Source organism: Ruditapes philippinarum, unplaced genomic scaffold, assembly GCF_026571515.1.
Source record: "Ruditapes philippinarum isolate M1 unplaced genomic scaffold, ASM2657151v2 ctg9240_1_1_1_1, whole genome shotgun sequence".
Classification (NCBI taxonomy): Eukaryota; Metazoa; Mollusca; class Bivalvia; order Venerida; family Veneridae; genus Ruditapes; species Ruditapes philippinarum.
In genome coordinates this window covers 24,025-38,293 of record NW_026862322.1, presented here as the reverse complement: position 1 = coordinate 38,293, position 14,269 = coordinate 24,025, and the positions used below count along the sequence as shown (strand labels likewise).

Here is a 14,269-nt window from a genome sequence, read left to right as displayed (position 1 = left end):
TGCGGGAAATTTTCCTGTTGCTGTATGAATATTTACCAGAACTTGAAAGGATATGTCTACTTTGTTCAGATGGTATTGAAACGGATGTTAATGAAACTGAATTACATGTGCTATAAGGAAATTATTGTTAGATAATGCTCATAAAACATATAATTCTTTTACTATATACACATCTGGAAATAAGTTAAACATACCCCGGAAATTCAAATTGGTTGTGATTCAAAGCACTGTCATGATATGACGACTTAATTTAGCCAAGAAAATTAATTTAATAAGTATCGATACAAATTAAGTAATCATAAACCAGGTTTTTTTTACCAAAATGTAAGTGTTTATAAGTATGGTGTTGGAGCGTTTACAAAAGATTTAATTGTGGATATTTTGTAAATGTTGACGATACCACAACCTAAAATGACAATAATAAGTCAAATTTTTACGTGTCTATCCGCCAAGTACCCTAGTGATAACTTCAACCCTTCTCCTCATACTACCAGTAAGGCGTCATATGCGATTTTGAGGTAAATTTTGCCATTCTTGGTGAAAAGCTTGTGTAAGCTTTTGTAGTGTGGCCACAGGTAGTACCAAAATAGAATTTTAATTTCAGTTGTGGTTCATGTCAAAATTGAGGCAAAATGCCGGATGTGCTTAACTTATTTCCAGGTGTACATAATGTCAAAAATGGCAAGTTTATGTACCTATATGCCAACCTGGACATCCCTGTGGTAGTAGTGCTTGAAATAACCTACTGTGACATTCTTAAATATAGAAAAGAACATGTTGTATAATTAGAATACTTTAAGTTGTAACACATCACTACTACTGTACAAATAAGCACAGCTACTAATGTTTTACATTTATGCAAAAGAAGAATTAATTCTAAGTTGCTATACAGTGAACTGGAAATTACCTTTTTATAAGACGTAAGCTTTTGTCATTTGGACTAATCAATTGAAAAAGTATAACATTTTAGCTGTATCTCTTTGTTATAATGCCCATCCAAGGGTAAATAGTGAGTGAACGGTTGAAGATCAAAATATGTTTTTATTTTGCCATAAACCCTTTTAATTTAATAATTAACTCCGCATAAACAATAAATAACATACAGATCCAAATGAAATTCCTGTAAATGTCCGTTAGAATTTACGTATAACGCTTAGTTTATAAAAAGTGTGGGGCAGTCTTTTTAAATTTTAGGCAGATTTATAATTTTATCCTTAACATTTTCTAATATCAACTGTTGGTCAAACACCATTTTGACGGTCAATCTTTTTAAATATAAAGTCAATTCAGCTCAACTTGACTATGGAAATATGAGCATAATGTCACTTTAACTCATTATTCTTTTAGCAGTTATTATATTTCCTGTCATTTTTCACATAATGAACCTGATTTTAGTAAATGACAAAAACAGTGACAAAAGCTTTGTATACATTTTCATAGAAATGCCGGTAGATGCTCATCTGAATCGATATTCAATTGCTGTATTAATTACAATTGTGCGCATCTTTGTCGATGACAACTGCATACAATAACAAACAAAAAAGTAGTACGAATGAAGGTGTCAAAATTTGTGCGAATCGGCTCTGTATCGGGTTGCTTGACAATACAAACTCGTACATCGTCACCTCAAGTGTTCTGCATCGTAATATTTGATAATTTTCCTTATCAAAATCTGTTATTTTTGTGACATCCTCCGGTGGGCGGGTTTGAGGGGCTGATAATGATGGCTATCGGGTTTCCTTATCCTAGCTACGTCTGGTCACGTGGCGACGGAAAGCCAATGCGGAATCCGACACAGACCGATTTACCGGAAATATCAATACTGAATATCACAAACATACAGACCAGTGACTTTGGAAACTATTCTCTAACAATGAACAATTCTTTTGGCTCGTATGTTGCTCATTACCAACTGATACAGTCAGGTAAGACAAACTCTTTATTATTAATGTTATATATTTTTCAGTAAATTTGAAAATTATTTTTAGTTTGCAAATGATAAACAATCAATATGTAATCAAGGGGGGAATAATCAATAAGAAGAGCTAGTTGATCGATATTGGGTATTCCTGACTATGTTGGGTGGGAGCTCACTCACTGTTCATAATTAACATAATCTTAATCGTTGTTTCTTCTTCTTTAATATTAGCAGTGTGACTAGGAAATTACATTTCGTGGAAAATAACAAGTTTAATAATATTCCGTGTGAAAGTTGGCTATACAGAAAAACAAATATTTAATGAGATAAAGAATTTGCTTTTTTCCCTATCTTTTAGGACCGTCTAATAACAACGGTAATAATACACTATCTTAGTACAATAACAACAATTGTAATGTAATACATGTATTTGGAATTTTCACAACAATGGCGGTGTTTTCTACCTACTGCAGACGACATTGAGTGTTAATGATAAAGTTCTTGGTATTTTGATATTTCTTGTAAACTGCATACCTTCTTGTGTAATATAATCATGCTATATCCGCAACTGTAGCTTGACGATGAACATGCATTTGGTTTTGCTAATACAATATTTGAATTGACTTGACTGATATATAGCACACCAGTATTAATTTTGCCGTGTAAAGTCCGTAAAAAGTCGAACTTACATTAATTCAAAGATATTTCTTTTTCGATCATTGGTTTAAACATATGTTTATTCAAGGTAGTATATGCAAGTAAATTATCTACACTTGATGCAGAAAGGAATTGGACAGAGAGCTACAATAGCTCATGGTAGTCCTCCCCTTTTTAACAAAGAATTTTTTCATAAAATATATGATTTTATTAATTTTTAAATTTAAAACCCTTTTTTAAAGGGGAATAAAAAAATTTAAATTTTAAAAAAAAAAAAAACTTTTGGTATGCATTTTGTTTAGAAAAAAATAAAAAAAGAAAATAGGAAAAAGGGGAAAGTTTGGGGAGGGTTCTAAAAAAAATTAACGTATAATTTGTCGTTTTGATACGAACATAATGTATGAACAAAAAATTCTGTGAACACTTTGTTGTGTGACAACTAATATATTACATGTTAAAATGTTTTAGTATCTGTTATAAATTTATGAACAGCGGCGAAAATACAGTTTTTGAGTCCGAAAGTTAAAGCGGGGGTCGAAATTTAAAGAAAACATGCAAAGTTGGTTTAGAAAAATTTGGGGAAAGGGGCCCGTTTTTTAAGAGGGGGGACGTAGGGGGGGGAAAAAATTAATTTTAAACAAAAAAAAAAAGGAAATTTGTTTGGGAAAATTTTTCAACCACTCCACAATCACAAAAAAAATGGAGCCCCCGGCCCAAAATTATGTATAAAAAAAAAATTCTTTAATGCAAGAAAACTGAAATTTGGGTTTTCCAAATTTTAAATTTTGGTCTTTTCCCCGCTCTTCATATTTTAAAAAGTTGGGATTTTTGTATGTTCATTTTTAAAAGGACTGTGCTTTAAAGGGGGCAACGTGGGAAAGCTGTTTTGGTTTGAACTTTTAAGGGGCGTTGAAGTCTCTTATATTCCCAATTTGGAAAGAAAGGTTTTATATTTAAACCCATCTGTCCCGTGATGGGAAATGTTCGGAGGCAACATAAGAAGGGAAAATATCAGAGAGATAGTCTGGAGTGAGATTATTTTTCATTTTGTAAATAAGTAGGTAAATGATTGAATCTCCTTTTTTCTAAAGTTTCCCAACCAGACTAAATATGGTCAATAGAGACGAGTTTGGTTGTTCCTGTCACTATTTTTATACGCCGTTTGAAAAACGGGACGTATTATGGGAACGCCCCTGGGGGGAGGGCGGCAGAGCGGCGTCCAATTTTGTCCGGAGCATATCTCCTACATGTATGGAGGGATTTTAATGAAACGTCATAGAATTGTTCACCACTTTGAGGAGCAGTGTCGCGTACATAAACCAGGTCTCTAGGTCAAAGGTCAAGGTCACACTTAGAGCTCATTGAAAAATGCTTGTCTGGAGCAAAACTTCCACATGTATAAAGGGATTTCAATATTACTTGGCACAAATGTTCACCATTGTGAGGCGGAGTGTCGCACGCAAGATTCAGGTCATTGCGGTCAAGGTCCACAAGAGAGAGGTCAAAGTTTCAGATAAAAAATATGAAGATGTGTATATGGACCATTTAGTCATCATTTATTGAGGGATTGTAGCACAAATGGTCATTATCAAGACTATGGCTGTGGTACATATAATTTAGGTCAATATATACAAGGTCAATGTCACTAAAGATGATGAAATATCCAGATTTTGTCCGGAGCATATCTCCTACACGCATGGAGGGATTTTAATGAAATTTCATAGAAATGTTCACCATTATGAGGAGCCATGTCACGCACATGAACTAGGTTTCTAGATCAAAGGTCAAGGTCACACTTAGAGCTCATTGAAAAACGCTTGTCCGGAGCAACACTTCCACATGCATAGAGGGATTTAAATATAACTTGGCACAATTGTTCACCATTGTAAGGCAAAGTGTCGCGCACAAAATTCAGATCCCTGCAGCCAAGGTCAAGGTCACACATAGAGGTCAAAGTTTAGATAAAAATATGAAGATGTGTATTGGGACGATTTAATCATCATTTATTGAGGGATTGTAACACAAATGGTCATTATCATGACTACGGCTGTGACACATGTACTTTAAGTCAATATATGGAAGGTCAAGGTCACTAAAGATGGTGAAATATCCAGAATTTGTCTGGAGCATATCTCCTACATGTATGGAAATTTTTTTTAATACTTTATGGAAATATTCACCACCATGATATGTATTGCTCCATGCATGATCTAAGTCTACAGGTCAAAGGTTAAGGTCACACTTAGGAGGCTCATTTGCAAAACTTTCTACAATTCATTAGGGGGATTTAAAAATTATAACTTGGCACAAATGAGTTCAACATTTGTGAGGGCTGAGTGTCGCACGCAAAATTCTCAAATCCCTGCGACCAAAGTTCAAGGTTTTACACATAGAGGTCCAAAGTTCAGAAGAAAAATTGAAGATGTGTTTAGGGACCATTTAATCATCATTTATTGATGGATTGTAGCACAAATGGTAACTAATCATGACTACAGATGTGACACTTTTAATATAGGTTAATATTTGCAAGGTCAAGGTCACTGGAGATAATTAAAATATCCAGATGTTGCCTGGAGCATATTTTCTACATGCATGGAGGAACTTTAATGTTACTTCATAGAATAGTTCACCACCATGAGACGTAGTGCCCTGCACATGAACCAAGTCTCTAGGTCAAAGGTGAAGGTCACAGTTAGAGCTCATAGAAAAACGCTTGTCTTGAGCAAAACTTCTACATGCATAGAGGGATTTCAATATAATTTGGCACAAATGTTCATCATTGTGAGGCTGAGTGCCGTGCATAAAAATTCAGGTCCCTGCGACCAAGGTCAAGGTCACACATCCTGTGCATATCTTCCCTACTGATTTGTTTTAAGGTTCATTTAACAACACAGTGCCAAGAATAAAACTTGCTTGCTAGATAACACTTATCCGTTATGCCCCCATCTCCATCTAAAGATTTCGTTAACGGGCGTATTTTGTGACTATGGCACCCTTGTTGCACTTTCATGTTGAATTTGTTCTAGTTCCGTTTTTTTTTCTTATTTAGTACAGTTATCAAATAAGACATCACCGTAGTCAAGGATAGGTATAATAAATGAAAGGCAGATGGTTTCAAGAGACTTCCGGTTAAGTGTTAATTTAAGTTTAATCATTATATTTATCTTTTTCTAGGCTTTAGTTTTAGTGTAATCAAGATGTGCCTAGGTGTTTATGATAATTTACTTCATTTAATGGTTGACCCTGCATAATAATGGACGGATGAATTACTTGTCTTGTTTTACGGGATATTAACATTGATTCCGATTTTGAAGGATAAAATTGACTAACCATTTGTTTGACCACCAGTCTATTGTTTGCAAGTCTGCATTTAGAATATTGGAAGCTGATAGCTGGTCTTTAACGACAATGAATAGACTAGAATCATCAGCGAAAAGTCTTTTGTTTGCTTCACTATCGAAAACAGTGTCATTTATATATATTAAAAAAGAAGCGGCCCAAGTATAGATCTTTGAGAGACACCAGCATTTGTAAAATTATCAGAAGATGTACAACCTTAAAGAACAACTCTTTGTTTTCTGTTATTGATCATTGAAAATCGTTCAGCATGATATAATTGTTCTGCTGTATATGTTGGGTACATGTGTTTAAGAATTCTGTTGAAACACTTTAGGGACATTATGTTGTGTTTGTCAAGTTTGTCTTTCGACGTCTTATTTGTGAAATGCAGATTTATAACCTCTGATCCACTTTCAGAATTTAGTTTTGTTTAGTATACCGTGTACCAAAGGAATGGCACGGAAATGTCTTATTGAAGGTTTCATGATGGACACATCTGGTGATGTTTCTAAATTACATATTTAAATGTTGAATTCTGCTTAAACCGGTGCAAATGGGCATTGCTATTCAATTTATATGTATGTTACTTATATGCTTGAACGAAAACAAAGACACATTATGCTAAATATTGTGAATAACACATATAAAATTAGAAATACTTTGAAGTTTTCTCAAAATAAAATACAAACTTATATTTTCATGTGCTGCCATTTTGAGGTTACTTAAAGTGGTGTAATTCGACTATTACTGTGCAATAAGTATTATACCGGAATAAAACTAATACCAATGTCTATAGAAAAAGTAGATTTTCTAAGTTTAATTCTCCCAAACCTTTCCCCCAAAACTCATAAACATGATTTTCTCAAAAATAAATTTATTTTTGTAATTCAGAACGTATACGACGGGAACCCTCCCTAACGGAAACTATAAATTTTAAAATTTAAATTTTTTCAAACTCTTTAATAAAAATTTAGATTTTGTAAGATTAATGACAATTTCAAACTACGATATATAAAACTTAACGAAAGAATTAAATCGAAATACCGTTTTTTTTTACATTCTGTTTTGTATCATTAGTACAGAGGGGCAGCCAATCTTTTTCATTCTATCAGTTAACCTCGAAATAGTCATATTGATTTTTACAGCTGGGGTGAGAGATACCCCTTTCACACACCACTTTACCACCACCAGCATTTCCCACCCCTTTCAATTCGAAATGAATAATGTTGTTAATTTTTCGCTAAATTTTGGGCCATAAGCTGTTTAAAATTGACATAGATAAAAAATCACGAACATAGTCTAATAACTTTGGTGCAAACAGTAAATTTTGTTAAATGTTTGAGACCTTAATATATGTCAATTTTATGGGAAAGAAAATTTCTAATAAACGGCATAGTATTACTTAAATAGGTGGAGCAGCGAAATGGTATTCCAAGGATCCCTGGTTCAAGTCCCGGTCAGACTGCACATTTATTTTTCTCTGACTTTGAACTTTATTTAATGATTGGTAATAAACAACCCCACGGGAATCTTTTGCAATCGTATGCGAAAACTTTCAAAGCTTTCTGAAAGTTTCTGTGCATATTTTGACGGTAACACTATTAGTAGAAAGTGGATTTAGGTCTGAAGACACGTTCTACAATATCTCCACGAATAATGATCCATGAAAAATCCTCCTTTGCCATATATGGGAAAAAATATTGTCGTTAAATTAGCAATTAATGTGTGCCTTGTATTATTACAAATATAGTAGAGCTATGTAGTTATGGATCAACAATCAAAAGTTGAGACCCCATGGGTTTATAAACCCCTATAAAAAATTTGTAAGGGGAACCAAAGATGACGAGCTATGTGGTGGCTATGTGCTTGTCACAAAGAACTATATAATAAGTTAAGTTCCACTTTACTTCCCTTTTTATTCTCAACGAAGCAGGTGTAGAGTGCGTGTTGGCAACTGTAAAAAATGCCCGTGCGTCATCTCTGTTGTCCTTCGCAAAACTTATAGCGTTTAGGGTTGAATACTGCTAAAGTCGGTGCAAGGAGGCGTGAATGACGATGCAATTCTATTACCTCCATGAACAGACTCTCGAGTTATCTCTCGTTTTTCAGAAATGTGCTCTTTGACCATTGCAGATAGAGAATTCACATCAACACGCTAGGCTTACTGCTTTTGTTTAGTATAAGATAGAAGATGGCGTAAGTGTAAGTTAACTTGAGGGCACTCAACAGTTCTTCCTTCATCTAAATTTGAATGCAGAATATTTCATTGTTGTTTATTTCCCCCACAGCTCCACTATAAACTATTTGAAGCTGGTGTCGCCAAAGTCTTTTCTACATATGATGTGATTTAAGGTACTTTTCGGCTTAAACTAGTTTAAGCAACAAGCTCCCAGCTTCATGATTATTTTCTTCAGGGTAAAAGAGAGTGGTTTAAAAAAAGTAATTAAGTGAACGAATAACATTATCAAAACTTTCTTAAGGCACTAACAATCCACATGTTATCAAATGCTCAAGATGCTATATAATATGAAAGGAATTATAAGAAAACACATTCACTCAAAACTACTAAAAAAAGGCAATTAGATTGTTTATGATTCGTATGTCATAGTTACCTTTCGTAATAAATCGTTAGCAAACGTATACCGTTTGTTTTCTAAACTTTGACCATTCGTTATCATTCGCTTCCACCCGTCATGAAATTCATATCAAAATGTCTTAAAGAACGAATAAAATTGCCCGCCAACGCATCAATACGAATACCATCGACCATTTTCTATGTACTGATGTTCACCTCAAGGATGCGGACGGTGACGTTGGGAATTATCGCCTTAAATTGAGGGCATCTTAACGCTTTTACATGACTCAACCTAAATTACCCGAATAACCAACATGTTATCCTTACTGGCGCAATCTAGAAAAAAAAACATATTAAAAAATCTGAAAACGAAACTCTTCCGATATAAAATTGTTACGCTTTATGGTTCAAGCACAGCAGTAAACAACGCGACTTCGTGAATGCGACACGACGAATGCAAAGCAAATTAAACATGGATCTTTTTCAATTAATTTTCGTGGATCAGCACAAGGTGTGTGTGATAGCTCGAATGAACCTTCCGGTTCAACTGCATGTGTTCGTTTGACGCCGTACTACAACAAGTACCAATGGGCAACATGTCTGACAGATACTTACATTAAAGTATTTTCAGAAGGAAATCACATGTGTAGAGATTCATTGACGAAATACTGTTGGTATCAGTGTATGTTAGAGGTTAATGGTCTAGATCAAGGTAAATTTAATTTTGTTATATTTTTATGTACATTTGCTTTTTTATTATTATTATTTTATTTTTTGCTGCACACTGTTTTTGACATTCTGTGATTTGACTTATAATGGGCCCAAACTGAAATTCTTGCCTTATCTAGTAAATTCTATGTGTCCGAGAGACTAGGATTTTTTGCGAATCGTTTAAATGCTTTAAATATTCATTGTTTGCTCATTAAAATATGTATCATGAAACTATATGAAAACTGGTTTGTGCGAGTCGGTTAAAAATATTTATAGAATGTGATGTTTCGAAACATATGTTTTACTTAAACACATTGTTTTGAAGACATTATTGTCTGTCTCTTCTTAAGTTCAGAAAATAACAATCACATGCAAGAAAAGCTAGAACATTTGTCATTATATTCTAAATAATACAGATTTCAAAACATATCCTTACGGAGATTGAATAACATTAACACAATAGCTCAAAAGCTGAACGTCATTTAACTGTATAATATAATAATACAAATACAAATTATTTTACTTGCTTTTGAAATCTTTCGAAAATGATCAAATCACAATACCCGGGAACTATGCAAAAAAAATATGCAAAAAGTATATATGAAGAAAGAGACAATGGGTCACTTTTCCGTTTAAAGAACAAATCATTATACCCTGACCAAATGCCAATGTGAAGATATTGATGAAATTCCTTGAGACACGTTGATTGTTTGATTATATAAGTAGCAATTTTAGCAATAAGCAATTTAGGCTGAACCATTTCCTGCTCTTAAAATAGGACTTACTTATTTTCATTTGTCAGTACTGTCCATGAACAGGCTCAATCAAACCGAAACCGGGCCTGCAACATCTTCAATTTTACTGTGTTGGGCTTTCTTTAAGGATTCTGTTTTCTTTCCTCTACTGATTATGAATCATAGAACTTAGATACAATATATTTCGACTGAGGGAGCTTCAGATGAATACAAAGAGATATATTATGTTCTATTTCACTTTCCTTATGTTCTTAATCCGAATTACATAACAGAATGCATACATGACAATTCGACAATCACTAGCTTATTTTACAAAACTGGTTGATAAACTCCTAAATTTAATGTAGTCAGTATTACTTGTGGTATATGGATTGTGTTTTTTTTTTTAATTAATAGAATATCGAATTAAAATTGTTTCAAAACTATACGAGTTACTTGGGAAATCATGTGATTCATTAAATTAATCGATTAATTTTTTCACTACATACTTGTGCATGCATGAGAACATTGCAACCGATCATATCGTTAAAACAGATTTTAACTTTTTTTTGTCTTCCTCAAGTTATATTCAAAATATTTATCGTTAAATATTTTAAAATGTAATTGCAACCTTAATTAACGAAAAATGGCGTATATTGTTTTCAAGCAGTTTTGATATACATTATTTTTTCGTCGTTTAATGATAGTTAGCCACTTAATCCTTCTAATTTTAGCGATTTAATTTGTTTCATTGAACCGATCGTTGCTAAGCATTTTTTCAGCAGTGTCTTAACTTGATTCAAATCTATAAAAGATTGATTAAAGGGAGCAATTTGGTCCAAAGTAGACAATCGTTTACATTATTTCTTGATGTGATGGTCGAATTTACTAAGCTTAGTTCATTCGGTCATCTATGGCCCGCTAACAACAGACATAAAATCATTTTTCAATATTTCATTTCTAATGCTATAATTAATGGAGTATCAGTTCATACGGATATATATTATCCTAATTAAAGTTTATTTTAATAATCTTTTTCAGTTTTATTGAAAGACCGCGGAAACTTACGTGATACTGGACATTTAATAGAGTTTTCATTTGTGCTATTAGGTTCTATATTAGTGTTAAGGAGAAATAAATTAAATAACATACACTCATTTTGTTAACAAAATTGAATTAATAAGTGTGATTAAAGAAAGTTCAGGTGCCTCTAGTTTAGTGGTTTCTTTATAACTCTTGCCTTGTAATCTTTGTTTTTCATTTCCATAGGGCCAGTTTACGATAACTGTACCTGCGGGCCAGACACTCCGGTAAATGTGACGACACAACGACCGGTTGTGACGTCAGTCAGTCAGACTGGTGTTTTAGTCCGTCTGGTTCCGATTGTAGTTGGTACAAGGAATGTCTAGAGGTAGATATTACCCTGATAACTTGTTTGTTTTAGTATAGTATTGTCCTTTTTTGTTTCATAACCGTCAAAAATATAGACAGTTTAAATCAAAGACAACCTGTATTTACACTTGTAATTATTCATGTTCCATTATGAATTTTGTTATTAATTTCTTTTTTCAACATATTGTTCGATGGTTTAGCAGAATATTATCCAGCCAATTATTGTAATCATTTTTAGTACTCTTTGGAATTTATGCAAAAGAGATAAAAATAAAAGGTAAAAATACCGTAATTTATTTTGGATTTGTTTGTTTATTGTTGTTGTTGTTAAGAAAAAGATTAACAAATTCTTCTTATGGTTATATTTGTTTGGAACTGTCAAATATCTTTTGAGAGGAGTTTATGGGATTAATATCACTATTGACTTTTGCAGGCACGCTATCCGTGCAAAGAACAAGGCGACTCGTATGCTCTGGATTATGCAGAGAAATTTTGCCATTTATATCAAGATCATTACCAAGAATTTAACTCCATTGGACAAGAATGGATCAATGCTGTACGGAAATGTCTACAAGTCAAACTTGTACCCATCCTAAGACCATTTGTTGTGGCAACATGTGAGAGCATCAGACAACAGGCCTTTGATTCTCACTCTGGATGCTATCTTCATCCGGATTCTGGAAAGCCATCCATCTGTGATATTGGTGTGGGTAACTGGGCTCGTATATTTTAGACTGTAAAAGGCGCGCTAATTCAAGACGCGACGGAAACCTTAAAACAGATGTTGGATGTTGTTTCGGCATGTGGTACAGATATACTTTCACCTGGAATAGAGAACATACAGATGATATTTCGACGAGCAAAGGAAATGGTTCTGAGAAACCTTAATTATTTGCGGAAAATATTGCAGACCAATTGGCAAACAAGATGAAATGGAATACAAGAGGAATAAATTTTTTCGGGTACCCAACTCTGATAACACCGAACCGTAACAAACGTGCTGCTGACATTAACACTGACACATTTTATATCAACATACTGATCGCTGCAAAATCCGAATTCGACCTTAACGCCGGCGATAGTCCCAGAGCTAATCTCTCAGCAGAGGCAATAAGCGTGGCTAAATCCATTGAAAACGGCGATGTCCGCTTAGATATTGCACAGGGGATAGAGTTAAAAGAATTAAGTCTTTGCATCGACTTCAACTGTACCGACACTTCTCTACAGGTAGAACCAGCACCACCAAAGAAGAATGGAGTAAGCGCCTCAAATGTGAAACCGTTCACCATTGTTCTTACAATTATAGCGGCAATGCAGCAAATGTTTTTGCTTTGCTTTTAAAAATGCTACGACATAGTCTACTGTCTCAATTATGGAAAACACAAATTTTGATTTTATGTATGACATGCAGAAAGAATTAAAATATCAAGCCCGATTGTATCTATATAGGACGGTAACTATGCTTGTTTTACAAATCAATTATATTTTTAGCAAAATTAATGTAAAGTTATTTTTTGTTTAGCACTTATTTCTGATAGTTGCATATGAACTGAATTCCAGAAGACTAGTAATAAGGAAAACCAATCTCATTTGCAAATCAATGTGGATATGTTGCGCTTGTTGAAAATTGTGTAGCCAACGTATGGTATACACAGAATGACATGTTCAAAATGTTAATATCAATTGTAGACGTTAATGTTAATTTGCATATACATTACAATGAAACAGCAGCAGTTTGAAAACAAATCTATTAAAAAAAGAATGGAAAAGTTAATGTGCTTCATCTATTTTCCTGCTATATATTTTGTAAATATCTATTACTCAACAGAGCTTATATATATACTACGCCATGTATGTATGTATGTATGTTAATGCTTAATGAGGGTCCATCCGCCCTTCCTGGCACAAAAAGCAGCTTTCGCTGTCGAGTACGGACCCCGGACATGTCACCAGTCATGCCCTTAAAGTATGTTATAGTTCTAAAATGGTGACCTATTTGATTGGAATTCAGTAATTCACTGAATGAGCCCAAAGAAAATGCTATTGTTTTTAGATTTATTAATGAAATAATACACGGCAGGTCAATGAGACCATTGTGTGCATTATGTTGTTAAGTAAAAGAAAGTGGTCTTCTTCATCACGTCATGTAGTTCTTCCAGATGTCTCAGATATATCGAGATAACCGCCTCATATGTTTCCATCACTTGCATATCGATCCGACTGCCGGTAAGCCACAGACAATTTAGTAATTTATAGAATATGAAATGATTTCCGAAAGATAAATTCTGCCTATATCGGTCCAATTTTGAATTTTGTTTTGTTGAAGTATGGAAAGCCACAGACGCATTTTATTGTTTTAATTAAATTTATTAAGAAATTTATTCTCAGTCAGTGAAGTGTTGTTGCCAAGGCCGTCACAAAGCACTAGCAGTTTAATGGTGCCACAGACATTGGTTGCTACGGTCAATTTTGAATTTTGATAAAATGCCTAAAAGATAAGGTAGCCTTCCTTCGGTCCAATTTTGATATTTAATAAATGTTATATAAAATTTGTGTACTCGGTCCTTTATTCATCAACGGCCCACTCTTAGAGCAATTTTTTATTGGCGATTTGCCTTTATTTCCAAAATAAAAATATAGACAAGGAAAGGCGGCATTCAATGAACGCAGCCCCACCCGACCCAGCAACAAGCGGCAAGGAGCCCAGGAGGACCCCAAAGAAAAACAGGACAGGGCACAAGGCAGAGTACGGGCAGGCAAACCACTGCATCAGAATACATAATAAGTAACTTATAAGGAACTAAACCAAAACAAATAAATGATTTAATATAAGGCCCATAATGTCAAAAGGCACAGGGGAAGGGGACATGAGACACGGGGAAGGGGGGGGGGAATAAAATAAATAGAAACTAGGGACAAAGGGAAGATACTTACCGTAGACGA

At 34.0% G+C, this 14,269-nt stretch overlaps 1 long non-coding RNA gene across 1 annotated transcript; it reads left to right on the top strand.

Annotated features, from left to right (window-relative positions):
* Positions 1–9,035: 9,035 nt before the first annotated feature.
* LOC132718645 (uncharacterized) lies at positions 9,036–12,675 on the top strand. Its single transcript, XR_009624128.1, has 3 exons — positions 9,036–9,201; positions 11,204–11,345; positions 11,760–12,675. It is a non-coding gene; the product is annotated as an uncharacterized LOC132718645 (long non-coding RNA).
* The last annotated feature ends 1,594 nt before the right edge of the window (positions 12,676–14,269 follow it).